Source organism: Hyperoodon ampullatus, assembly GCF_949752795.1.
Source record: "Hyperoodon ampullatus genome assembly, chromosome: 4".
Taxonomy (NCBI): domain Eukaryota; kingdom Metazoa; phylum Chordata; class Mammalia; order Artiodactyla; family Ziphiidae; genus Hyperoodon; species Hyperoodon ampullatus.
Genome location: NC_136917.1, coordinates 76,661,180 through 76,686,546, shown reverse-complemented (window position 1 = coordinate 76,686,546; position 25,367 = coordinate 76,661,180). Strand labels below are relative to the sequence as shown.

The 25,367-nt window shown below is 34.3% G+C and overlaps 1 long non-coding RNA gene across 1 annotated transcript in view; it reads left to right on the top strand.

The window, feature by feature from the left end:
* The first annotated feature begins 14,254 nt into the window (after nucleotides 1–14,254).
* Nucleotides 14,255–25,367, top strand: part of LOC307052567 — a 36,664-nt gene continuing 25,551 nt past the window's right edge. The window contains exons 1-2 of the long non-coding RNA XR_013810868.1: nucleotides 14,255–14,497; nucleotides 23,032–23,082. This is a non-coding gene — a long non-coding RNA (uncharacterized lncRNA). The remainder of the gene's footprint in view (nucleotides 14,498–23,031; nucleotides 23,083–25,367) is intronic.

The following is a 25,367-nucleotide window of genomic DNA, read 5'->3' as shown; positions in this document are numbered from 1 at the left end:
TTTTATACATTATTCTGTGTAATGAAATGTAACTGATTTAGACTTAGATTATATAAGCAATGTTTAACTTATCTTCTTTCTCTGATATTTCTTCATACATTAAATATTTTAGGTCTAATTAATTTTTGTTGAGATATAATTGACTTATAACATTATACTAGTTTCAGGTGTAGGACAGAATGATTCAATATTTGTATATATTGCAACTGATCACCACAATAATTCTAGCTAACATCCATCAACACATGTAGTTACAATTTTTTTTTCTTGTGATGAGAACTTTGAAGATTTACTCTCTTAGCTACTTTCAAATATATACTACAGTATTATTAACTAGAGTCACCATGCTGTACACTAAACCCCATGACTGTTTTATAGCTGAAAGTTTGTATCTTTTGACCACCTTCACCCATTTCACCCACCTCCTACCCCCCTCTGGTAACCACCAATCTATTCTCTGTATCTATGAATATAATTTTCTTTTTTTAAAATTTAGATTCTACTTATAAGTGAGCTCATGGGGTATTGGTCTTTCTCTCTCTGACCTATATCATTTAGCATAATGCCTCAAGGTCCATCTGTATTATTGTAAATGGTAAGAATTCCTTCTTTTTTATGACTGAGTAGTATTCCATTGTATATAGAGATGGTCCCTGAATTACTATTTCAACTTACTGTTTTTCAACTTTATGATAGTGCAAAAGCAATACTAGTTTAGTAGAAACTGTATTCAAAATTCAAATATGAATTTTGATCTTTTCTGAACTAGTGATATGTTGTATGATACTCTCTTATGATACTGGGCAGGGACAACAAGCTGTAGCTCACAGTCAGCCTTGTGATCAATTACAAGGGTAAATATGATACACTTACAACCATTCACTACCCACACAACCATTCTGTTTTTCACTTTCAGTACAATATTCAATATGTTACATGAGATACTCAACATTTTATTATAAAATATGCTTGTTAGATATTTTTCCCAACTAAAGGCTAGCATAAGTGTTCTGAGCATGTCTAAGCTAGGCTTGGTTAAACTATGATGTTCAGTAGATTAAGGGTATTAAATGAATTTTTGACTTACAGTATTTTCAGCTTACAATGGATTTATTGGGATGGAACCCCATGGTAAGTTGAGGAATATCTGTACATACCATGTTTTCTTTAGCGATTCTTTCATCAATGGACACTTAGGTTGCTTCCATGTCTTCGCTATTGTAAATAGTGCTGCAAGGAACATTGTGACGCCTATATCTTTTTGAGTTAGTGTTTTTGTTTCCTTTGGATAAATACCGAGAAGTGGAATTGCTGAATCATATGGTAGTTCTATTTTTAATTTTTTGAGAAACCTCCATATTATTTTTCATAGTAGCTGCAACCAATTTACATTCTCACCAGCAGTGCACAAGGGTTACCTTTTTTCACATCCTTGCCAACCCTTTGCCAAGTTTTAAATTAGATTGTTTATATTTTTCCTATTGAGTTGTATGAGTTCCTTATATATTTTGAATATTAACACCTTATCAGATATGTGTTTTGCAAATATTTTTCTCATTTCATAGGTTGTCTTTTCATTTTGTTGATTGTTTCTTTTGCTGTGCACAAGGTATTTAGTTTGATGTAGTCCCACTTATTTATTTTTGCTATGTTGCTTGTGCCTTTAGTGTCATATCCAAAGAAACATTTCCAAGCCCAACGTCATGGAACTTTTTCATCAAAAAATGCAACACTCATTTATGATAAAAATTTTTCATGAACTAGGAGCAGAAGAGAACTTTCTCAATCTGATAGGAGCACTATGAAAAACTCACAATAACCATCATACTTAAAGGTGAGATAATGAGTGCTTATACTGTAGCATGGGTAATGCCACTGTGATTCATTATTTTACTGGGATCCTAGCTGGTATAATAAGGCAAGAATATTATATAAAAGACATACAAATGAGAAAGAATGGAGTCAAATTGTCTTAATTCACAAAATTACTAGAGCTAACAAGTAATTGTAGAAAGGTTGAAATATACAAGGTCAATATAAAATGGTATTTCTTTATACTAGCAATGAACAATTAGAAATTAAACACAAATCATTTACAGTAACATCTGAAAAGTATAAGACTTAAAGCCAAATTAAAGTAAACATATCCAATACCTGTATAATGAAAGCTAAAGAACATTGCTGAGAGAAATTTTATAAAGACCTACATAAATTGAGCGATATACCATGTTCATGATGCAATATTGTTAAGATCTCAATTATCCCTAAATTGGTGTATAGAGTCAACACAATTCCAATCAAAACCACCACATCTGTCTTTGCTAAAATGTCAAGTTGATTCTAAAATTCAAATGAAAAGAGAAAGGAGTTTGAATAGCTAAAATAATTAGAAAAAGAACAAAGTTGGAGGACTTACCTATCAATATGTGAATGCTTAAATTATGGTATGATCATACATATAATGTAATACTAGTTAGCAATTGAAAGAGTTAACTACTTAACATATAAAAAAATGGATGAGTCTCAAAAACAGTACTAAGTTAAAGAAGTCTGACACAAATGAGTACTGTATCATTCCATTTATCTGAAACTTAGAAAACAGGTATCTAATCTATAGTGACAAAAAGCCAAGTTAATAGTTTCCTGGGGTAAATATTGGCTGGGAAGTACAATGCTAAAAGTCTGGATCGTTGGAAGTGTAGCTTATATTGATTGTGGTGGTGTTTATGCAGGCATAAAAATTTGTCCAAACTCACTGAAATTTCTACTTAACATGGTGAATTGTATTCTATGTAAATTATAATCAGTTGATTTTTTAAAATAATATATTTAAATAACAGGTGAACATGCTTAGTATTAATAGGTATTGAGCACTTGTTATATGAACCATTGCTGTTCTATCAGTTTTACATATCTATCAGTTCTATCAGTATTAACTCATTTATAATTCTCAAAACACCCTATAATATATAGGTATTATTATTGTTTATTTTACATGTAATGCAGGTGTAGAGTGGTTGTCACAGCACAGTTTATTTTTAGTTGCCAAATTAATAGTTGGAATCTTCAGTGTCTTATAAAAACCACTTCATTTCATGAGGATAGTAGAAACATCAGTGAAATATAATGCAGTTCTTTCACTAATTTCTTATGTGATTTTGAGCAAATCACTAAGATTTTCCTATCTTTAATAACTAAGGTCCCATTCATTTATAAAATTCTCCCATTTCATGGCTCTAACTCTTGGAATATGTATGATTATTTAATAATACAGTGCTTTAAGTGAATTCTGTTATGGTGTCCAGGGGAAAAAACACTACCCATAAAAGTTATTAAAAATAGATTAAAAAACTAGGTATTTCTTGGTCTTTGTTGTCTCTTAATGTCTGTGAAGATGCTTTGCTTTAGGAGAAAAATTTAAAAACAAAGAGAAGATTGAAAAATAAAAAGAAGCTTATTCAACACCATGTTTCTTTTTTTTAAAGCTACTTTGGTTCTAGGTAATATAAATCAATATAAACATGCTTGTTCAAGAAAGGGAATTGAATGGAATGGTCTAGGTTTATTCCACACAATCTAAGGAAATACTAATAATTAGATCTTATGAAAGATGAAGCCTAGACCAGGTTTGTGAATCTCAACACAGGATTCCCTTATCTAGGGCTTAGCTATTAATCTCAAATACTAGTCTGTAAATCACCCAGTTCAATTATTGAGTACTAATTTGATTGGCCCATCTTGAGTTGTATGTCCCCCTATTCTATTATTTCTGGCTAGAAGGCCATGTTCCCTTCATCAAAGAAGAAAAGTCCTTGCTATTTACAGGATACCTCTATAGTTGGGGTGGGCAGTTCTCAGAGAAAAGTGTTGTGTTATACACCCCTGTATGATCTATGTTAACATTACACATGGGGAATCAACAACATTCTTTTCCTTTTCATCCACCATGTGATAAAATAGATTACAAACAGAGCAAAATACTTTTCCCACCCCTGATCCACAGCCATTGCAACGTGACCTTGAAGCTCCTCTTATCAAGAGATGGAGTGTTTTTGAATCTGGGCTGGCCTTGTGACTCATTTTGGCCAAAGACATTGGAAGTGATACTGTGTCAGTTCTGAGGCCTCAAGAGGCCTGGTGCTTTTGTTCTTTTTCTTGAATCTTTGTCCATGCCATGTGAAAAAGCCCAAGCTATCCTGCTAGATGCTAAAGACACATTATCCTGACAGCCCTGTTGTCCAGCCTATAGCCAATAATTGCAGTGTGATTGAGGCCTTCCTAGAGCACCAGTTCCCAACCAACATACTAGCTGCCTACAGATATAAAAAACAAGGCCATCCATGATCAGCTGAGTCTAGCTCAGTTCAGTAGAACCCCCTCACTGGCCCATAGATTTATAAACAATAATTAATGCTCATTATTTTAAATCACTGAGCTTTGGGGAGTTTCGTTTGGAACAATAGCTAAAGAGCATACCCCATTCAACAAGTATTCCCCCCCCCCAATTTTTACATAATTAGTTCCTTATGTATAGTAAAAATGGTTTTCCCATTTGGTGTTAGAATAAATCCTTAATTATAACAATGCAAAGTACCTACATTTCCTCAGGATTATTTTATAGTATTCTGTTTGAAGATAAACAATGGAAACGTTTACTTGTATTTTGTAAAATGTTATGACTACTACAAGTCTTTTCACAAACCTTTCACTTTGAAATTGATTATGAGTTATAGTTTATTATCACATAATTATCATCAAGTAAGCTTGGCATATTTGAACATTTTAAGTTGTTTGAGCTTTGTCTTTATTAGTGAAGTTATGTCTGTTAACTTATATAGAGCTAGATTATTTTCTCTAATTTATATTTTTGGTTCTTTTCAAATTGCTCATACCATAATGTTAGTTGAAAGGAGTAGAATTTAGAACACAATTATATAGTTGGTCCAGTAGCTAGATAAGCAGATTAGATAGATAGATAGATAGATAGATAGAAAGAAAGAAAGAAAGAAGGGAAAATGGATAGTTGCATGTAAACTGCTTAGCACAATGCCTGGTATATAGTTTGCCCTCAATAAATATTAATTGGGTATTCTTTTATAGAAGTTTGTTATTAATAATTATTGAATGCACCATGGGGAAGTATTAATCTTAAAAATAAAACAATTACCGGGCAGTTGCACTATTCAACAGAATATTTTGAAAGTGTCATATGGTATCCCTTACTATGATTTATTTTGTTTGCCCGAGCAATCAACATGGTTCATAAAAGAGGACTCAGCCTCAGAGATTTTTAGCAGCTGTAAAAAGTATATTTTAGTTAAAATATATTTGCTACAAGATACTTTTCAGTTTAGGATTTGGAAAGGTGGTGGCAAAATTATAGTTGTCAAAATAGTGATTTTCAATAAGTACTGTAATTAGCATGCATTACTTCCAGAAATTGTGCTTTTCAGCAATGGGCCATGACTCACTTGTATTTGCATATAATCAGTGCGTGTTAGAAATAAATGTCCACTTATCCTCAGAATAAAAAGAAAGAAAATTTGGTATAAATAGCTCTAGTAATTAAAAGACCTTATCAGACCATATATCCTATATGAAATGTTGGTTCTGTACTCTGCAGAGAACACAATTCTCTGTTACTGTGTATGTAATGTGCTATTTCAAATCTAGCCTGTGCCAGGTTGTGATAACAGCTGGAGAGTTCCTTCTTTCCCCTGATTCCTGGAAAAAGAGTCCAAGAATTCTCTTTAAGCATTTGGTAAATGTGTGTAAGTCCTCCTGAAGCCACTTCCCACATCCATACCTGTCGTACAGAAAGCACCACATTTCCTCACACACTAGTAGATATCCAGAGAGAACCCTACCTAACCATTCTAATGATTGTTCAGGGCCCCTGTTCCACATCGTTTGTGCCTCAACGCTTTGCATGTGCTCTCAGTAGCTTGGGCTCAGAGGCTTGTTACTGTGCATGCTCTTTCATATCTGCCTTTGGTTTCCTCTGATTTAGGGGGCTTTCTGGGTTCCCTTCCTGCCTTTTTGAATCATGTCTCTCTTGCATGATTTTGGATTGGCACCTTCTTTTAATTTTGACACGTTAGATTCACTGCACCCAGACAGTGTTCCCATCTCTAGGTCCAGGAAACAAACTGTTCTCTGGGAGTCCAGTCTCCAATCTTCCCATGACAAGACATAGGATCACTTCCAAATGAGAAGTGGCAATTTCTGTTATCAGGAATTTAATTTTAGCTTTTCTAAACAAGTGACTCTCATCCATTTATCAGTCCCACAAATACATTTATTTTTCTAATATTTGATAAAAAGTCAATGGAATGCTTTTACTTTTCTCTTCATAAATGTTATTGAAATTTTCAGGTCATTGATTATTCTTTTATGTGCTTAAATATCCACCTTACTGACTTAATTTTCAAATCCCCAATACCAGAACTCCTGTTGTTTGTTTTTTTATCTCTCTGCATTACTAGTTTAAACCTGACTGGGTGAGACATTGTAAGCACAGTTAGCCTTGATTTAATAAGATTTCAGAATTTCTAGCATATGTGAAACACTAATATTTTGATAAACATTAATATTTTAATCAGACTTTCAATATATGTACCCCATTAAAAATGAAAATATTTTGCTTTATCATTTTATTGTATACAAATTATCTAGAGGTGATGACATTTAGTACATCTAGACAAGGTAATTCCTTATCAATGTGGTTTATAATGGGAGAAAATCTTTGTCCTGTTGCATTCTTTTGAAGCTGGTTCTTAGTAATTTTTATTGATGTTTTAAACATGATGCCTCTGAGTAAATCTGGGCATGAAAAGTATGTGCTACTGCATTAATTTTCAGCTTAATTCAGAATATCACACTGGGTAATAGTATATAGTATTGCTGATTAGTGTAACATTTAAAGTAGCTCACTGGATAAATGGATTCCCATAGACTTTTATATGTGGACCTCTACTTTTTCTAAGAGAAGTTGCTTCTGACTGCTGTAGCCAGAATGGAGTCTTTTTCCAAAGACATTTACTTCACCTTCTGTGTTTTCCATGCTGTGATTCTAGATTCTCTGTATTCTACATCACTGCTTTCCAACTAATAACGGAGTTCTGATCCTCCGTTGCCTCTTGCCCAGAATTTGATGTATTTCTCCAAAGTGCTGTCATGGCAAAGCTGATTTTCACTCTCACAGAACCAGGTTCTAACCTTTGGTTTCAAACTGATAGTTGTGCTGGATATAGTTTAGCCTCTTGAATATGGCTGAGCAAGTGTGTCCCTGACTCTAGTTAAGGGCTCTTTAATATGAGATTATGATGCTTGAAGAAAGGAAGTGGTTTTTCAAAGCCTGTTGTTTAACTCTTGAATCCATTCTAGGCTCCCAGATTTTTCTGTTTTCAATCTTATTTCATTATATTCAATCTATAATGATTCCTTTTCCTAAGTAGCAAGGAAATATCACTTATTTATTTTAAAAAGTCAAATATTGCTGAAACCTATAAGGTAAAACAGTAAAATTTTAATTCCCTAGGAGAATTCCCTTTAACAGATTTTTCTTCTATTCACAATTTACATGTATTAAGTGACGTATTGCCATAAAGACTGCTAGTGGGATCCAAGTATAAAGCAAACTATTTTTTCTCTCATAGACCTTTAATTTGGTCAGTGTAATTTGTTTTTTCTTGGATGGAAACTTAGAAAATTCTATGTGAGTTCCCTAGATTTATCTCTCGAATTCTTTTTTGTTGGTTCTTTCCTCAGGTAGATCTATCACATGTATGTATTGGTCAGTACTTAGCTGAAGATTTTAGGGTAACCCTCTGAAGAGCTCCAATACTCTCTCTGTGAAGTCCTCTCGTCTTAGATATTGTGGCTATGATTTTTAGCCAGTTTTGTCTCCCCAGACTTCCATGTTTATCCCCACAACTCAGGGAGATCTAGTGGTCTCTGTGAACCTCGGCCTAGGTTCACTGTCTCTGTATTGTGGTTTGTAAATTATGTATAGGTAGTAAGATGGGCAACTGTGGTGTTTCATAATTTGTTTCATGTCTCTTGGGATCACTGACAGTTTTTGCTTGCTACCTAAGTTTTGAAAGCCATTGTTTCAATTATTCTGTTCGGCATTTTAATTGATTTCTGTCAGTCAGGTAGCTCTGGCCCTCGTTGCTTCATTTGGCTAGAAGTAGAAGTCCTTATGTTCATACTTAGATTTTATGATTGCTAGATTTCTCTACTACAAAGTTACTGTTTTTCCCTTTCCTTAACCTATCTTTTGGAAGCAAATCACTAAGTCCAGCTCATCTGTGGGGAGGGAGAGTTAAACTACTTCCTGGACAGGGGAGTATCTTTATATATATTATTTGGAATTCTGTAAGGATGATTTGCCTGTTCTCCCCCATTTATTTATTCAACCATCTATTCATCAGTATATTTACTTTACATTTTGAGTTAAAATCCAATACCACATATAACTTTATTTTAAAATGTTGTCACATGTATAGTAATATAAACATATTGAGTCCATATTGCTTATTCCTGACATGTCCGTTGTCTAGTCTCACAGGATTCTTTGAAATTAGGCAGCTCTTCAGTTTCCGTGCTACCGGTGTACATCAGAGTCTTTGATAAGGCTGGGAGTGTAGTTCTGTGCCTGAATTTCTGTCTCTATAGACTCACCATATGGACATTACCTGGGAATTTTTAAGAACATAAGACTGAAATTGCAGTTTTTGGTGAAAACCTTGAGAACTTCATTTTTTTTCTGGTGTTGGGAAAACTCCCTTTCTCTCCTGGTGCTTCTGTTTCTTAGAGGAAAAGCTGTCAACTTTGAATTGCTGAGAATTAATATTAATTTGCTTTCCTGACAATTGCTTTTTAGTATCAGTTGTTACCTAACCATTCTTTGCTACCTAAGTCATTCTTCTAGTTGTATGGGCTTGAAGTTTTACTTTCTGGGCTGCACCTAGCAGCTACTATTGGATTACTAGGAATAACTTATTTTGTTTAACTGTTTCTGAATGTTCTGAACACAGGAATGAGTGCCCTGAACTCTTGAATAAAAAAGTAAGGGTAATTTGATATATCCCTAAGCAGCTAGAAATAGAGGTAGGGACCTACATGAGGCATTATTTAATTTTGTTGGTTTCTGATGTATTATTTAAAATTAATTACACAGGGCTTCCCTGGTGACGCAGTGGTTGAGTCCGCCTGCCGATGCAGAGGACGCAGGTTTGTGCCCCGGTCCGGGAGGATCCCACATGCTGCGGAGCAGCTGGGCCTTTGAGCCATGGCCGCTCAGCCTGCGTGTCCGGAACCTGTGCTCCGGAGGCCACAACAGTGAGAGGCCTGCATACCGCAAAATAAATAAATAAATAAATAAAAATTATAATAATAATTGCACAGATAATTTATGAAAGTGAAGAAAAATGCCATTATTTAATGGTGATAGCTCTCAATTAAAGGACAAACTCACTTAGATACATAGAAAAGTTCAAAACTTGCAACTTTTAGATTCTCCTAAACAGGCTTTGATCTCTTTGGATTATGGTGTTTCTATCTCTACAAACAAAATTTTCTCTGACACAGGCTGCATTTTTCTGAATTTGAGCTGAAAATATTGCTTAGGTGTTCTATTCAAGTGTTATTCCTTTCGATTCATTTCTTAACATGGTTGTTCTTCCCAAAAGGTGGAACTTTGAATGAATAGCACTTCAGTTTACTTGGTTTGAGCCCCACTCAATTTTCTATTGTTTTACTTGCCATTCCAGGAATCTCTTCACTTTGGTGGCATCAGTGAGAGGTGTGGAAACTAGTAAAAGCTATAGTCCTGAAATGAACCTTTCACTTTCTCTCTCTTAATTTCAACTTCCACCATTAGTCTCTTATTTTTTGTGTGTATTTAGGAAATATCTATGAAACTACGCTGCTTTTATAGGTGTTCACCCACAACTTTGGTTTTGAGGCTTTTATCCCTTTTTAACTTCATCGTGCATAAAATGCACATATTCACATAATGTATTAAATCAAGAGACCATGACATAATGTTAAGAATTTAAAAGAAGAACATACAAGATGCAAAGTTTGATACTGGCTCTGACATACTCCATTTGTGGGAAAGACACTATCTCTTGGACCTCTTTTGTTTATATTACCTTACCAAATTGATTATTTTAGAAATCAAATTACTATATTTTGAAAAATGTATTTTAAAATGAGTCATAAAGTGTGATACTGAGGTTGTTTCAATCAGGTTTACTAAGTCACAACATAAAATAAAACAAGAATACAGACTCAGATTTCATTAACATTGACATACCCTAAAGTCTTATATATAACATATTATTATTGTTGTTATTTATAATGATTATTATTGTCTATGTGAACTTCAACAAATTTCTTTTTTTGTAAAATGATACTAATATCTACTCCCAGTTGTACTGGGAAATTTAAATGTAAAATTGCTGAGCATAGCCAATGGCATGTTGTAATCTTTTGGCATGTGTTATCTTTTCATTTTTCTCCCTGTTCCCCCTCAACAACTCAAGTAGGGTCATCGCTGCTGAGATCTACTGTCTTAACCCTTCAGCCTATATTACTCTTGTAATGAATGACATCAGTTACCCAAGGGCTTTGCTGATGGACCGAAAGGCAGGAATCCATTAAAATAAATCCCACAAGGGACAAAATAGAAAACAGAAGGGAGACTCTCTCATCAGTGGACCATATGGTCTGTGCGATTGGAGGTCCATTCCTTTTAAATATCATAGCTCACTAAGCCTCTTCCTTTCTCTGTGTGGCCACTACTCACTCTTAAGCTTATAAAGTCTCCTACCAGAACTTTCTGCAAAGGCTTTTCTGAGAAGTGTTCTTGCTGCCAGCTTTTCATTCTATCCACATTATTGAAAAGGTAGTGTTCATAGAGCAGTTCTTTCATATGCAATCCCCTCACTCCTGGGCATTTATTGATCCTTTATCCTCAACAGAACAAAGTCTAAATAATTTAGCCGAACACTCAAGAACCTCACAGAACATTTTTGTGCCTTCTCCTTCCATTTGCTTCTCCAGATCCATTCTCCACCCCTCTTCAACTACTCTGTGGCCCTGGCGGCTGATCTGCATGAACTACATCAACGAGAACCCTGGTAGGAAATGGGAAGAAAGGAGAATGAAGTCAGGGAATTTATTCCCCCAGATTCCTCCTTTCTACTAAAAGTCATGCATCTTATCTGGCATCCCTCTCCACAAGACTCTGTCCTTTTGGAGTTTGGTAACTACCACTCTCCACTCCACTTTTCAGGCTGAAGGGTGGGAATAGTTTTGCAAGTGCTGGGATCCTGTCTTATTCTTGTGGCTTCTCTACACCTTGTACACACCTTTGTAAATATTCTCTGCATCAAACTCAACTTCAACAACCCAGTTTGAATATGCCATCTGTCTCCTGGATATTATACTTCCTAAATTTATCTCATGCCATACACTGTATCCTTTAAAGATAGATGGTTTATTTATTATTGCCATAGTGGTTCAGAATAGCCACTTTGGAATGATAAAGTGTTGGGTTTGAATCCCAATTTTACTACTTAGTTCAATGACTTTGATCAGATTACTCAACCTCTCTCAACCTCAATATACTCATCTTTAAAATAAAGATAATAATAGTAGCCAACTCGTAGTGTTATTATGAGAACTGAAGAAGTATATAGAAGTTCTATCACAGAGCAGATGTTAAAGAAATATGGTTTTGACCATAAATATTTTTTGAGAACATATACTTTATGCATTCATGCTACCATACCTCTTTTTCCATTTTCCCCTATTCTCCACTTCAATTTATTCATTCTAGGCTCAGTTAAATTCCTAGTTCTTCTACTATCTCTTATGTTTTTCAATTCTTATAACACCTACTCCCTGAAACTTTCCTTTACGTTTTCATCTGTATATGTTTCCTCTCCCCAATTATATTGCTAACAATCTGATAATAGGGAAAAGTCCTTTTCATTTCCTTGTTTTGCTCCTAACTAGCTCAGTGTTGAGGATATAGTAGAAGCTAAGCAAATATTTCTTAGTTATTTAATTTTAATCATTTAATTTCAATTAATGTAGGCAAATTTTATAATGCAAGTGATTTCAATTCAGTTAGATAGCCAAACTGCATAATGCAAGGCTCCCAGCATAGATTTTTTTATTATCACAGTGCCCATTTCAAAGTAGGTACTTAATGAATATGATAATTTTAGGTAATTATTATACAGACAAATTTTCTCTAATGCTCTCTAAGCACCTCATTGACTACTGTGTAGGCGTAGTGTAATAAGATACTTTATATTAACCATCAAATGTTAACGATCTAAGCAAGTTAAAAAGCACAATAAGGAAATAATACTAATGCCAATATACTAGCTTCTTAATATTTTATCATCTTTTAAACATACCAGCTTGTAATATCACAATACTATAGAATAAATAAGTAATTCACTTCCTCTGATAATAATATAAAAACTTTGGTCTCTGTTATATTTTAAATTATGCCCTTTGTGGAGTAATTATGGACCAATGAATTAAGGTTAAACTATAGGAGAGCCCAAGCATAAGAATCAGCTTTAGTTTCTGGTGAGCTGTGTGATTTACCACCTCTCTTGGTATATTGCCTTTAATTTTGTCCTAGGAAAAGAACTAAATAGAGATATAGCCTATAGGTGGCACTTGAGTCCACTGATAGCTGTCCTGAGCTCAGTCTTGATTCTTTATATTGCAGTTTCAAGGATAGCAGCATGGTTGTAATTAGTGTTGGCTTCTCAGCATGATGTTGAGGTCCAGTGGTACAGTGGAGTTTGGACTACCGTGAAGAAGCTTCATTAACCCTTTTCAGGTTCCTGTTGGAATGTGGCAACTCCCCAAACTTCTGTCCTGTTAGTGAAATGAGGTATAGCACAAAGGGAGGAATGAGGATTGCCTGAGTGTGATGTGTGTATCTCTGAAAGTGATCTTGGTGCTAACTGTTTCATGGAAGTTAAAAGTTAATTGATTGTAAACAGTGAGCTGGTTGAAGATTAGAAAGAATTGAGGATAGTTTCTTTTGAGACCATCTTAGAGCACAGTAAGATGAGTCTTGTTCGTTTTTTGATGCAACACATTAAGAAAACATTTAAAATTAGATTGTCTGAGTCACCCAACGTACTCTATGTAAGCAAAAATAAATGCAAAACTGTGAATTAAAATATGTATTGAATAACTGCTTATGTGTGTAATAACTCAGTGAAGATAGTTTTATTTGGTTTCTTTTCTTGCCATGAATCATCTTTTCATACACAGCCTGTGTATGAAGGAATGAGAGATGGCTTGGACCTTGAAGCTACAAATTCTCAGTCAGTCTCCTACCTCCTTTTCATGTTCACATGGGATGTAAAAAGGAGGCTTTGGGAAAAGTTACTATTCATTTGTGTTTCTTCCTTCACCTTTATTCGCCAGAATGCTTTACATAGTCACAATCTCTGGAGTTGGAGGGGAGTGGATGCGTGGGGAGTGCCCTTCTCCCTTCCACTTTCCCAGTCCCCCAGTGGAGACATACTGCTGCAGGGCTTTGACTCAAGACCGAGAAGACTCCCCTGGTCCTGGTGAATTGAGAAGATGCACATGTGAACCAAGAGTGTTTCTTCCTGCTTGATATAAAAGATCTCTGTGGGGCTTCCCTGGTGGCGCAGTGGTTGAGAGTCCGCCTGCCAATGCAGGGGACATGGGTTCGTGCCCCAGTCCGGGAGGATCCCACATGCCGCGGAGCGGCTGGGCCCGTGAGCCATGGCCGCTGAGCCTGCGTGTCCGGAACCTGTGCTCCGCAACGGGAGAGGCCACAACAGTGAGAGGCCCGCGTATCGCAGAAAAAAAAAAAAGATCTCTTCGGCACATTTCCTTTAGGCTTACCTCCTAATCTTGGTCCTAGTGGTCTTAGTATTCAGAAGGTCAGCAGAACATAGATCAAAGGAATAGAGTGTCTTTTCAGTGTTTTTCCTGAGGTCTAAAGCAGAATTTATAAGCTGTTCATTCATAGACCTTTCTTGGATAGGAGATCACACCCAAGTGGGAGAGGGACCTGCCCATTACACAATACTACCCCCATTAAAACATCAAGAAGCAGAACTTTCCAAAGAGAAATACGCATCAAAAAGGCAGTCTACAAAACAGAGTTCAAAAGTGAGCTAAATGTGAGTAGTATTGATGAGAAATAATTTATTAAGTTGAGAGAGGAAAATAGAAAAGATTAAGTAGTAAGTATAAAGAATATATTTGCTTAGAGGTTTTACTAAAAGAAATGTAAAAATGTATGGCTAAGTATGTTTATATTTCTGTTTTATGATCGTTTAGTTGAAATAGAATGTGCTAAGTCACTGAATTCTGGAAAACACATACTATTCAACAGGATTCAGGGAAAAAAAAGAAAGATGAAGAGAAGTCTGCAGGCAGTGTTGACATTATTGCTACCACATGAGAACTGGTGAGAACTCGATAATACTTTTTAAATAAATTTAAGTGGGCTAATTTAAAATGTTTGAACCATTTGATTGTCAATGGCTTGTTTCAGTGAGATATTCTGAAGCGTTATTTCTACCAAAGTTCTTCCTTTGAGACATCCCTGCCACCAATCTATAATCCTAAACTGACCAAGTTTTTGCTTATTTCTAGAGGATATTTGATTCCATTTCTTTTCTGAGTGGGCATTAAGTTTACAAATGCAGTGGCTTTCTAACAAATCCTTGCATTGAGGTTGGTAAGAGGCCATGGCCTTAAAATATTAAAGGGTCTCTATTCATTTCTATGCTACTTTAAGCATCAAATGCAGTGTTAAAAATTTTAATCAACATAACTCTCTGGGCGCTCTGGTCCACGGTGATACTTCATGTACTCAGACTGTCATTCAGCAAGTATGCACCAGTATGATTATTGTCTGGTTCTTTCACTTGTTTGACTTGGTTGAGAGTCCGCCTGCCAATGCAGGGGACATGGGTTCGTGCCCCAGTCCGGGAGGATCCCACATGCCGCGGAGCGGCTGGACCCGTGAGCCATGGCCACTGAGCCTGCGCGTCCGGAGCCTGTGCTCCGCAACAGGAGAGGCCACAGCAGTGAGAGGCCCGCGTACCGCAAAAAAAAAAAAAAGATAAATCAAACTAGACTTCCTGGAAATTGAATACTTTGCTAATTAAAATACATCATTCAGAAATAAAAATTCAAGCCAGTGACTGTGGAAATATCTGACAAAGAACTGTGTCCAGAAAATATAAAAATTTCATACACTAAATGTCAAGATTATAAGCTCCTTTTTTAAAATGAAAAAAAATAGAGACATTATACAAAAAATATTATATATAAGAACCCCAAACCAGAAACAACCTGAGTATATATCAACAGAAGAATAAATAAACAAGTTGTGATATACTCATATTGCAGAATACTACTCAACAATAAAAAGGAGCAACCTACATGCAACAATATGGACATGAGAATATATACTATAATATTATATTTATATGAAGTTCAAGAACAGGCAAAACTAATCTATAGTGAAAGATATCAGAATATAGGGTACCTCTGGGAGGAAGACTGATGAAAGGGAGCATCATGGAATACTCTAGAGTGATGAACATGTTCTGGATCTCGATATGAATCATATCACATGGACATATACAGTTGTCAAAACATCAAAATGAAGATTAAAGATTTGTGAATTTTATTCTATTGAATTTTACATCAATAAAAAAGTAAATGTTAAAGCAATAACTCTAGGTCAATTTATTACCTTACATGCTTGTATTAGAAAAGAGGAAAGGTTGGAAATTAAACTGAAGAAATTGGAAAATGTATAAAATAAGCAGTTAAAGAAAAGTAGAACAAGAGGGTGTGGAGAAAAGGTGACCCTCCTACACTGTGGGTGGGAATGTAAATTGGTGCAGCCACTATGGAGAACAGTATGGAGGTTTTAAAAAGCTAAAAACAGAGCTACCATATGATCCAGCAATCCCACTCCTGGACATATATCCAGAAAAGAAGAAAGCTCTAATTCAAAATGATACATGCACCCCAATGTTCATACAGCACTATTTATAATAGCCAACACATGCAAGGAACCTAAATGTCCATTGACAGAGGAATGGATAAAGAAGATTTGGTATATATACATATGTATATATATATATATATATATATATGTATAGTTATATATGTACATATAATGGAATACTACTCAGTCATAAAAAAGAATGAAATAATGCCATTTGTAGCAACATGGACGGACCTAGAGATTATCATATAAGTGAAATAAGTCAGAGAAAGACAAATATATGATATCACTCGTATGTGGAATCTAAAAAAATGATACAAATGAACTTATTTACAAAACAGAAATAGACTCACAGATATAGAAAACAAGCTTACAGTTATCAAAGGGGAAAGGTGAGGGGGAGGGATAAATTGGGAATTTGGGATTTACAGATACACACTACCATATATAAAATAGATAACCAACAAGCACCTACTTTATAACACAGGGAACTATATTCAATATCTTGTAATAACCAATAATGGAAAATAATATATATATATTCTTTTATATATATGTGTATATATAGAATATATACACACATATATACGTATATATTCTATATACACATATATATATTCTTTTCCAGAACCTTTTCCATTATAGGTCATATATATATGTACATACATGTATATATATATATATATATATATGTGTGTGTGTGTATATATATATATACATATATATATATAACTGAATCACTTTGCTGTACATCTGAAACATTGTAAGTCAACTGTACTTCAATTAAAAAAATAAAGTAGAACAAACTCAAGCATAAATCATGAATACAGAGTCAAAATGAATTAAAAGAAAACAAAAATGCAATGGAAAAGATCCAAGAAATCCACAGTTGGTAGTTTGGAAAGCTTAAAAGTTATGACAAACCTTTGACAAACTCCATTTACCAAAATGAAGGAGACACAAATGCCAGGAATGAAAAAGAGAACATAAGTATGGATGCAATAAAGGTGAAAAAGATGAAAAGACAATTTTTTTAACATCTTTATTGGAGTATAATTGCTTTACAATGGTATGTTAGTTTCTGCTTTATAACAAAGTGAATTAGTTATACATATACATATGTTCCCATATCTCTTCCCTCTTGCGTCTCCCTCCCTCCCACCCCTCCAGGCATCACAAAAGCACCGAGCTGATCTCCCTGTACTATGCGGCTGCTTCCCACTAGCTATCTACCTTACGTTTGGTAGTGTATATATGTCCATGCCTCTCTCTCGCTTTGTCACAGCTTACCCTTCCCCCTCCCCATATCCTCAAGTCCATTCTCTAGTAGGTCTGTGTCTTTATTCCTGTCTTACCCCTAGGTTCTTCATGACATTTTTTTTTCTTAAATTCCGTATATATGTGTTAGCATATGGTATTTTCTTTCTCTTTCTGACTTACTTCACTCTGTATGACAGACTCTAGGTCTATCCACCTCATTACAAGTAGCTCAATTTCGTTTCTTTTTATGGCTGACTAATATTCCATTGTATATATGTGCCACATCGTCTTTATCCATTCATCTGATGATGGACACTTAGGTTGTTTCCATCCCTGGGCTATTGTAAATAGAGCTGCAATGAACATTTTGGTACATGTCTCTTTTTGAATTATGGTTTTCTCAGGGTATATGCCCAGTAGTGGGATTGCTGGGTCATATGGTAGTTCTATTTGTAGTTGAAAAGACAATGTTTTAAAGAACTTTATAATTGATGTAATGAAAAATTTTTAGAAAAATCTTTTTTTTCAAGAAAAGCCACCAAAATTGACTCAAATAGGTAAAACTTTGTCCTGTAACTATCAATAAGATAAAATCAATTATTTAAAACCTTCCCACAAAGAAAACTTCAGGTTCAAATGATTTTGTAGGCAAATTCCATCAAACATTCATAAAACAATTCATTCCAATCTTATACAAACTTTTCCAGAGGATAATAAAAGAGGCAACACTTTCCAACTCTTTTTATAAGGTTAATACGACCTTGATACACACCAGAAAAGAGATACAGGAGGAAAAAAAATCACAGGCTAATCTCAGGCATGAACAAGGATGCAAAAATCCTGGATAACTTACTAGCAAACTGTATCCAGCATTGTGTAAACAAGATAATTCATGATGATCAGTTTAGGTTTAGCCCAGAAATAAGGTTGGTTTAATATTAGGAAGTCTGTTTCTATTATATAAATAGGTTTAAGGAGGAAAAAATTTCTCAATAAGTGAAGAAAGTGTACAATAAAATTTATAATACACTGTACTAATAGCTCCTAGGATATTAGGTATGGAGGAAATTTCCAAGAGAATTTGATTAAGGAAAATATTAAAGAAAAGATTGTATATAATAATGAAATATTAAAATACTTTCCTTTAAATTTAAGATCAAGGCAAGGGCTCTTACTACCATCTTCACTCAACATTGTACTGGAAATCCTAAATAATGAAGAAAGTCAAGAGAAAAAAATACAGGTTTTAAGTGTTAGAAGAAAAGAAACAAAAATAGTGTCATTTAAAAGTGTTGTGATTGTCTACATGAAAAAATAAAATTATACTTAGAAAATTAGAATAATAAATAAGATTCTAGCAAAATTTCTAGGTGCAAAATAAACATAAAAGATTAATTTCATACACCAGGAAGAAATAGAAATATCATTTAAAATTAGTTACTATTTAAAATAAGAACAAAAGATGTAAGATACCTAAGAAGAAATCTAACAAGAGACGTACAAAGCTTTTATGTGGAAAGATATAGAAAATCCTTTAAATGTAGTAATAAACATCAAAATAAATGTAGAGATATGCCATGTTTATGAAGGGAACATTATTATTCATCCCCAGTTGATCTATAGATTTAATACAGCTTGAATCAAAATCACAAAAGGTTTCATAGAACTTGAAAATCTCATTCTAAAATAATTACAGAATAGTAAAGGGCTAAGATGGGCTAAAATAGATGAATAACATAGGAGCTTTTTTCTACCATAAATCATGAGATTAAAACCTGTAGTCAGTGAGGTAGTACTATATTTACTCACAGAAAGACAAATTGAACAGTAAGTCCAAATAAAGAGTTCAGAACTGGTTCCTGTGTATATGAAATTTTGACTTATGGTGGAGGAGGCAGGTTGATCAGTGGGTAAAGGATGGATTGTCTAATAAATGGTGCTGGGATTAATTACCTATGTGAAAAATATAAAGTTGGATAAAGTTATATAATGCAGAAGAGAAATTCCAGAAGGAAGCATACTTGAATAAGAAAGGAAAAGCTGAGACATTTGTAGAACATATAGTAGAGTACTTTTATGACCTCAGAATTTAGAAGAATTTTTTAAAGAAGACAAGAACAGCACAAACCACAAAGAAAGTCATTAATAAATTTATTTAACTTAAAATTAAGAATTTTATAAAAGGAAAGAATCAAAAAAGGGGAAAAAAGCCACTGACTGAGAAGGTACTTCTGACACATAAAACTAACAAAGGAATATTTTTCTAGTAAAAAATTGATATGTTAGTTAACAAACATGAAATAAATTCAGATTATAATACGTCAAATAACACAAGATCAAATAGAAGCATATTAAAAGACATTTCAAAGAAGATGAACCACTTTATGACCAATAAAATAAAAATTTGATCAACCTTGAGTGAAAGTGGTAACCCACAATGAGTTCAAATCTGCCAGACTGGCAAAAGTTAAAATGTCTATTACTGTCAAGTGTCAATGAAGATGTAGAAAAATAAAAACTTTTATAAACATTGCTGGTAGAAATATCAATCATTTGTGACAGCGTTTGGCATTATTCAATAAAGTTGAAGAGTATTTTGTTTTGTAGGGCAGCATATTATGCTCAGAGACTGAGATTATCTTTGCCGAAACAGTTAGTTTATTGGGAGATTGGGATTGACATATATACACTAATATGTATAAAATAGATAACTAATAAGAACCTGCTGTATAAAAAAAATAAAATAAAATTCAAAAATTCAAAACAAAACAAAAAAGGTTTGTAACCAAACCAAACTTGGGTCTGCTCACCCATGTGCAGTAAAGCCAATCTACTGACACTGGGTTGTGGTGAAGGAAAGTGCCGTGTTTCTTGTAAGGTGCCAGAAGGAGTCCAGGGCAGCTCAAAGCTCCCTGATGGGATTCAGGAAATGCTTTTTAAGGGAGGGAGGGGAGTTGCAGGGTGTGTGATCAGCTCATGCACAATTCTCTGATTGGTTGATGGTGAGGCAACAGGGTGGTATCACAGGAGTTAACATTGTCAATCCTCAGGCTCCAGTAGGTCTGGGGGTGATGTGCCCAAGGTCATAGTTGTCAAGTAGTCAATGTCTTCCATTTGTTGGGGTTTTAGCATCTGTAAAACAACTCGGGAAATGTGCATAAGATAGTTACCTGGGTACTTCAGAGAAGAGCTAAAGCAGAGGATATCGGGGAGGGGTCTGTCCTGGCAAGGGCCCATAGGGTCCTGCTTGGTTACAGATTCAATGTGGGAATTATGATTTCACAAGCCAATAACGTCTCTTAATAAGCCAATAAAGAAATAACGTACTACTCACAAAGATTAAATTAGTTACACTATTGTTCCAGGCAAAGGAAATGACAGAAATAAAGTCCAATTCCAGTTGAGCTGTACTTTTTCTAGGAGATTGGTTCTCAGGAGAGTTGGTGTAAACCACCATGATCTGAGTTCCAGCTGCAGCTGAATGACCATATGATCTAGCTAACCCCCTTCTGGATATTTATCCAAAGAATACGAAAATCCTAATTCAAAAGTATATATGCACCCCTATGTTCATTGCAACATTGTTTACAATAGCCAAGATAATGGAAGCAATGTAAGTGTCCATTGATAGATGAATGGATAAAGGAGATACATACAGTGGAATATTACTGAGCCATATAAAACCATGAAATCTTGCCATTTGCGACAGTGTAGATGGACCTAGAGGGTATTTTGCTAAGTGAAATAAATCAGACAGAGAAAGACAAATACCATATGATTTCACTTGTATGTGGAATCTAAAAAACAAAACAAATGAACAAACGTTAGAGGAACAGAGTCATAGACATGAGAACAAACAGGTGGTTGCCAGAGGGATGGGGATAGAGGGATGAGAGAAAGAAGTGAGGGAAATTAAGAGGTACAAACTTCCAGCTGCAAAATAAATGAGTCACGGGTATGAAACGTACAGTGTGGAGAATGTAGTCATTAATAAAGTAGTATCTTTGTATGGTGATGGATGGTAACTAGATTTTGAAATGTATAGAAATATTGAATTACTATGTTGTGCACCAGGAAGTAACATGGTTCTGTAGGTCAATTATACTTCAAAAATGAAGAAACAAAGAAACAAACTTATAGAAAAAGAGATCTGATTTGTGGTTACCAGAATTGGGGGGTTGGGAAGACATAATTTTATGAAGTTAGTCAAAAGGTACTTCCACTTATAAGTAAGTACTAGGGATGTAATGTACAACATGATAAATATAATTAACACTGCTCTGTGTTATGTACATGAAAGTTGTTAAGAGAGTAAATCCTGAGTCCTCATCACAAGGAAAAACTTTTTTTCTTTTATTTTGTTTCTATATGAATTGATGGATGTTCACTAAACTTACTGTAGTAATTATTTCATGATGTATGTATGTGAAATCATTTTGCTATACACCTTAAACTTATACAGTGCTGTATGTCAATTATATCTCAGAATTGGAAGGAAAAAAAGAGCTAGACTAAAAGAGTACACATTCTATTACTCCATTTATTAAAACTCCTAGAAAGTGCAAACTAATCTATAGACCAAAAGCAGACTAGTAGTTGCCTGGGAGTGGGGTGGTAGGCAGGAGGGGGGATGTATTACAAAAGGTCATGAGGAAACTTTTGGGGGTGATAGGTATGTTCATTATCTTGATTTTGGTGATGGTTCCATGGGTGTATTCATATGTCAAAACTTATAAAATGATGTGTGCATTTTATTCTATGTGAATTATACCTCAATAAAATGATTTTTTTAAAAAAACTTTTTTGTGGTCTTTGTCATAAACAAGTGGATTAAAACAACTCCACTTAACTCATAAACATATCATATGAAATCAATACGCAAAAAGAGACAGGTATTCTATGTCTTAGAAATTTTACTTCTAGTTATGTATCCTTGAAAATTTATTGCCAATGTCAACAAGAAGGAAGTTCAAAGTATCAATGCTTATTATAGCAAAAAACTGAAAATAACCTGAATGTTGTCAATACCATAACGAATAAATATATTAGTCTAATCATATGGTGGGATAATATAGCACAGTTAAAATGAGTTAATTACAGCTATAAGTATCAACATGAATGAATCTCTTAACATTGAGCTAAAAAAAAGCACAAAAGAATACATGTAGAATTGTTGCAATATGTAAAATACAAAACGTACTATGTTATTTAGAGATCCATAATTGTATAGTAAAACTATAAAGATTAGTAAGGGAAAGATAAATACATAATTCAGGTTGGTACTTACTTTAAAAATGGCAAGGAATAAAAGGGTTGGGTCTGGGAATGGCTACACAGGGGGCTTCAAAGATATTTGTAGTGTTTTATTTCTAAGCTGGGTGGAGGGTATACAGTGTTCATTTCATTATTAATTTTAAAATATATACTTATAAATCTTTCTTGTGTGTATTTAATAAAACATTTTTATAAACAAAAACAGGAATAATGATGTATTTTTCTTTCTGGGGCTTACAGAATTGGAGAATAATTGAATAAAGGTTTCCAAACAGAGTTAAATGAGGCATTACTGAAAATTCTTAGTTATTATTTGAGATAAATTTTTTAAAGTCCATTAAAGGCTTCATAAGGGCCAAGAAAATATTTTTAATTTTTAAAAAGTGATGGAAATGGTGTGTAAATTTGAATGCTTTATATCAGATTGCTATATTTTTTAGCTTTGGTTCCAAGTGGACAATCAGAATGGCTGCAGTCCTAACAAAATACAGGTGAGTTGTTTGTTGGTTTATACTCTCTGCTATGTGAAATGTCACAGTAGAGCTGTTACCTTCTGTGCTTAGACCAAGCCAGGGCTCTCTAATCAGCAATCAGCACCTGTTTTCCAACTGCCGTGCCCAAATGCCTCCACACTTTAATGATTGCTTTAGGGCAATCAGTGTTCCCTGGGAGAGCTGTATCTATATCGAACCCTGAAAGTGTGACTCTGGCCAGATTGGGAGTCTTCATAATATCCCCAATAGGAGGCTGCCTAAGGAAATCAGGTGGCTTGAAAGAATGATCTCAGCTCCAGGCTATCCAGGGATGTTTGTCCTTTGCCAGGGCTAGTGAATGAAAGGGCGTTTCTAGAAAGACATTTTCCAGGCCTTTGAATGGATTTTTCCTAACAACACAACCAGCCTCTGATTGTCTGGCTAAAGAGAAACTACTGTATATTAGCAAGAAAAAAACAAAATAGGGCTTATACTTTGTCTGTGTTAGAATCCATTTCTTTTAAAATTATCAGTTTGGCCATTTGCAAATAGTTTTTCTGATTCAATTGCTTCTTTGGTTCTCTGGAGTGGTGATTGCTGTAATGGATAACTCCCCTCCAAAGAGCTTGAACTAACTTCCCTTGGGATCAATACCGAGCAAAATTAAAATTGTGTTTATTTAGTAAAGTTTAAATTGAATTGTTTGTGAGGAAACTCATGTATTCCTGCACAGTATGTCATAAATATTGAATGTATATTTTATTTTAATTTTCCAACATTCTAATGTTATTTATAAAATATGCATTTATAATATATGGCAGTTTATTTAAAAATTATTTTTCTGTGTTCTATAAATTTAAAATACATAGAAAAGAATATGAAATAAAGTTAGAAAAAAGAGAAAAAAAGAATCAAGAAACAGTATTGGAATCTTTCCCATTAACTCTAAGAGCAGATTTTTTTCCCCCAAGGATTAAAAAGCTTTTCAGATAATCTCAAGATGTCCCAAATCCTTGCGAGGAAATGTTGTATAATCACGGATTACCACTTCCTTTCTGATTTGTTATGTGATTGTGGATAAACCATTTGAGCTGTCCTCTGTTCTCCTATGCTGTCTCCTAGAATTTATTGACACGGATGTTTGACAGTTGAAAAAGAGGATGAATAATTTTATAGTTCTCCTTGGTACTCTTGACTTAAAGGGAAATCTTCTTAAACCTCTTAAGCTAGAGCTTAATTTGTCTCTCCTGTGACTTCTGTCATTACCTGACTCTATTTGTAGTTTTAACCACCACAATACCAAGTTGCTGATGTACTCACAAAAATAATAGGCATTCCATTCTTTGGAAACACAAATATTATTATGCATTTTTTGCACGTTTCAGAAAGTGAAAGAGATGATATCTTAAACACTGATTTGAGAATTCTATAAAAGTGCATACATGAACATAGTTTAAAAGCAACTTTAGACTTCAGATATGTTTATTATCTCTATTAATAATTTTCAGAAAAAAAAGTGTTTCACTTTAAATTTATTCAGTTGCAATCACTCAAAAATACACTGATCGAACCCTTGCTCTCTACTAGTCATTGCTAGATTCTGAGGAACAAATAAATATAAAATATTTCTGTCTACAAAGACTTCATGGACTCCTGAAGGGGTCAAGCAATTACAGTAAATTAATAACATAATAAATGTGCTAAATTACAGAGTTTTATTTAAAGTCCCATGAGAGCACAAATGGGGAACGATGGAGTTTTCCTAGAAGAGAGGGAAATGGGGAGAGTTGTGGAAATGTGATTTTGAAGTGGGTCTTAATAGACACCAGGAGACTGTAGAGGAGTGAAGGAGCAATCACAAAAGAATTGTTTTTAGATCTTTTTGCTTTCTTTCATTTGCAAACAGTAATCAAAATGATGATTGGCACAATGTAAGGGCAGAAGCTCCCTGCAGCTCTAATTCTTCATTTATGTGTAGGGTCACTGGGGTTCCCTGTTTCTGATTCTGCTGAGGGCAGAAATTCCACTCATTAGATTTTTTTGTTTAGCTTAGTTATTTGAACATAGTAAGAGCTCATAAACTATATTTTTAAAATTTATCACTAAGTAGTACATCTACATGGTAGACCATATTGCACTTTATATGACCTAAAATAAATAATTTGTAACAAGTAAACCAAGTATATTAAAATATAAAGTCGGTTGGAAAACATTTATTATAATAACTGAAAAAGCAGGGTATAATGTTTCATATTTAGTATATCAACTATGTAAAAATATCTATAGAAAAGAGAGGAATGACA